This window comes from Bos grunniens, chromosome 21 (assembly GCF_055505025.1).
Source record: "Bos grunniens cultivar Pamir isolate PY7600 chromosome 21, Bosgru_T2T1.0, whole genome shotgun sequence".
Taxonomy (NCBI): domain Eukaryota; kingdom Metazoa; phylum Chordata; class Mammalia; order Artiodactyla; family Bovidae; genus Bos; species Bos grunniens.
The window spans coordinates 11096205-11100103 of NC_141185.1; the positions used below are offsets into that span (position 1 = coordinate 11096205).

Sequence of the window (3899 nt, forward strand, 5' to 3'; positions counted from 1 at the left end):
CTCTTTGCTTTCCAGTCTTGTCCTGACACCCAGCTTCAATCACTCCTCCCCATCACTGTCAGCAATCTTTCTCAAACACAGATATGATCATGACTGCCCCTGTCCACTTCCCCACCTAAAAATCCTTCAATGACTCTGTTGTTTACAGCAGGACTTTTCAAGAAAGTCAGCACACACAGTTGTAACCTGTACTGACTCTAAAGCTGGACAGTCCATGTGTGAATCTTAGCTCTGTCATCTGCGTGTCACTGAGTGAGTTGCCCAACCTCTCTGCACTTCAGCGACTTCATCGATAAAAGTAAGGAGAATAGTAATAATAATAGGTAATAGCAATACTTACTCCATAGGACTGTGGTGAAGATTAAACAGCATGTTCCAGTTACCTGTTGTTCCAATAATAGAACACCCCAAACCCTAGCAGCTTAAAATGATGATTTTATTAATGTTTCTCACATTTCTGGGGACTTACAGAGCTTGGCTGGGTAGTTACTTGGGTCTCTCACATGGTTTTAGGCAGATGGTGGCTGGGTCTGTAACCATCTCCAGGCTTCCTCTCTCATCTGTCTTGCGGGAGATGTTGGCTGTGGGCTGGGATCTCAAGGGTTGGGAGAAGAGACTTCTTGGTGCAGAAGGAAGGCTGTCAAGGTTATGTTATAAGAAAAGCATGTGAGACACAAGAATCTGTTATGACCATCTTGGAAAATACAGTCTGCCACATAGTGGACAGCAAGTGGATAGCAAGTGCTCCATAAATGTTAGGCAATCCACTCCAGTACTCTTGCCTGGAAAATCCCATGGACGGGGGAGCCTGGAAGGCTGCAGTCCATGGGGTCGCTGAGGGTTGGACATGACTGAGTGACTTCACTTTCACTTTTCACTTTCATGCATTGGAGAAGAAAATGGCAACCCACTCCCGTGTTCTTGCCTGGAGAATCCCAGGGACTGGGGAGCTTGGTGGGCTGCTGTCTATGGGGTTGCACAGAGTTGGACTCAACTGAAGTGACTTAGCAGCTTACTACTGTTATTATTTTATGAACACAACCTTCATTTGGAAGAACAGTGTATGAAAGACAATGTAGAGCAGTGGGGTGGGAGGTGAGGGTGACACAGAAGCCCCCACATCAGCCAAAGCTTTGAGGAAGCTTTTCCAACTCTAAGGTCTCTGCTGTACCCAGTGGAAAGGCACTGGGTTACCCCCATCAGAATGCTTGGTTATAAGTAACAGAACTCCTTGAGTAAGTTTAAAGCAAAAAGGAGGTTGTAAAAGGACTCTGAAAACCCTCCACGGCTCCAGGAAAGCCTGGAGTGCAGGCTTGGTGGCTCACAAGCAGAAGCCATGGCTCCATTTAGAGGAGGAGCCTGTGCCACTGCCGCTGAACAGACAGGAAGCTGGTGCTGATGATGTGGGGCACTGTGTCTCACCATGCTCAGCAGGATGGAGTATGAAAGGCCAACCTACAAGGTATCCATGTTGTACCATCAAGTCTCCCATGGCTGTGTCTGATTGGTGGATTCAAGGTCACATGGCTGTGCCCTAGCTGCAAAGGAGGCTGGGAAGAAGCATCACCAGGTTCTGCCTTGGGAAGCCTGGGCTTTCCTGGCGGCTCAGCCGTAAAGAATCCACCTGCAATGCAGGTGGACCTCTGGGTCAGGAAGATCCCCTGGGTCAGGAAGATGCCCTGGAGGAGGGCATGGCAACCCACTCCAGTATTCTTGCCTGGAAAATCCCATGGACAGAGGAGCCTGGTGGGCTACAATCCAAAGGGTAGCAAAGAGTCAGGCCTGACCAAAGCGGCTGAGCATGCATGCACCTTGGGAAGGCTAGGACTTTTAAGAGGGTTACTCTTAAATACAGGAAGAGAGCTCAGAGGTTCTGGGAGGCTAGGGAGCAGCACGCATGCCTGCCATCTCCACACCAGCCCCTTTCCAGTCCCGTGAACCTTCTCACACTCCACTGCCCCACTGCCTCTCGTGGCTCCTCCTCGTCCTTGTTCCCCGGTCATCTCTGACCCAGCTCCCCTGCACCAATCTTCTTCTGCCTCCTCTCCTGCCCCTCCTTTGTGCTCCATGGTACACATGCATACCTCCATCTCAGCATCCACAGAAGCCAATTGCTCTCATTCATTTTCCTGTCCGTCTTTTCCTTGGGCTGAGTCTCTCGGGCTGTGGCGCTCCTTTCCATCTCTGACTCCATGTATAGCATGGAGCTGGCATGAAGTCGGTGCCCCTGGTACGTGTGCGAGGAGACAAAACGAATGACAAAGTCCGCGTCACAGAAGTTCATGCTGCCCTCTGCTGAGGCATCTGGAAGCCCTTATTGGTCTGAGATCTGAGGTTTCTAAGTGAGCCCACATTCATCAGGCTGCTTTTCTTTCCATTCCCCCAAGAAAATAGAATTCTAAGAGGTCTTCCCCCAGCAGAATAAGACTTGAGACTAAAACCAAAGGAAAATATGCAAACAGGAAGCGGGGCTGTTTCCCGGCTGAGTAATGCCTCTGGAGTGCGTGGTGACCCTGCCTTCCCAGCTAAACATTTTCCTCCCAGAGTCAGGGGATGGGTGAGAGGTCCAGCCTCATCTGGTTTCCTCTTGATTTATCCTGACCTCCCCGGGAGGAAGGCCGTGCCGTTGGCAGGGACTGGGAGTTAATCCAGCACTAAGTGAGTAATTAAAAGTGAGGCCTTGGATATTTGCGTAATGAGCTGAGAGTGCTTCCCACTGAGCTGTCGGGCAGTTTTTCCAATCAATGTCATCTTCACTTTTAATGGCAAGTGACACTGTTTATATAAAAGGAAGGAGAAGAAGAAGGCACCTGGGTCTCCCCCGGCCCAACCTGTCTGCCCTTCCTTCCCCTCTATGATTCCAACTCCCTCAACCCTCACTACGGGTCTGGGCCATGGCAGGCCGGAACTTGGGTCTATGGTGGCAAACCCTTTGGGATGGTTCCAGAAGCCAGTATATGGTGTTCCATTAGGCTTCTCTCATAGCTCAGTTGGTAAAGAATCTGCCTGCAATGCAGGAGACCCCGGTTAGATTCCTGGGTCGGGAAGATCCACTGGAGAAGGGATAGGCTACCCACTCCAGTATTCTTGGGCTTCCCTTGTGGCTCAGCTGGTAAAGAATCTGCCTGCAATGCGGGAGACCTGAGTTCGATCCCTGGGTTGGGAAGATCCCCTGGAGAAGGGATGGGCTACCCTCTCCAGTATTCTGGCCTGGAGAATTCCATGGACTGTATAGTCCATGGCGTTGCAAAGAGTCAGGCATGACTGAGCGCCTTTCACTTTCACTTTCATTATATTCTGTAATAACCTAAATGGGAAAAGAGTTTGAAAAAAGGATCCATGTATATGTATAACTGATCACTTGGCCATACACCTGAAACTGACACAACATTGACATCGACCATGCTCTGATATCAAATAGAAATTTAAAAAAGAGAAAGGACACTGTGATGGATCCCCAGTCCGATGAGGGGGACACCTGGTCCCTGATTCATAGGTGAGAAGACAGGAGCCCTGAGAGGTTTAGTACTGATGTCCCTTGGCCTCACCTGAGTGTTGGGGTCCAATGCCAGGCGCGTAGCAGAGCCGGTTCTGTCTGCCTTCTCATCCAGGGCCTCACAGCTTGGTGCTGACTAGAGGGGGCTCAGCCTGCATCCACTGGTCCTGCCCTGAGGTGCAGTGTGTTTTAAAGATATCTCAGCAGAGAAGAGAGACTGGAGAACCATGTATCATCTTGACAGTGCTGATCCCACCCCAGGAAGGGTCAAGAAAAACAGAAGTGCTGAGACTTCGTGTTTTCTCACCAAAGGAGGACCCAGAACCCTGCTCTTCTGGCCTCCATGGGGAGACAGACTGGGAAGTTGTTCTGGTGGAGCTGGGGGCTCACTCCTCCTGTGACA

General features: G+C 50.4%; 1 long non-coding RNA gene across 1 annotated transcript; it reads right to left on the bottom strand.

The window, feature by feature from the left end:
- Nucleotides 1-417: 417 nt before the first annotated feature.
- On the bottom strand, nt 418-2467 carry LOC147349062 (uncharacterized). Its single transcript, XR_015150196.1, has 2 exons — nt 2085-2467; nt 418-637 (listed from the first exon to the last, which is right to left on the bottom strand). It is a non-coding gene; the product is annotated as an uncharacterized LOC147349062 (long non-coding RNA).
- Nucleotides 2468-3899: the final 1432 nt, after the last annotated feature.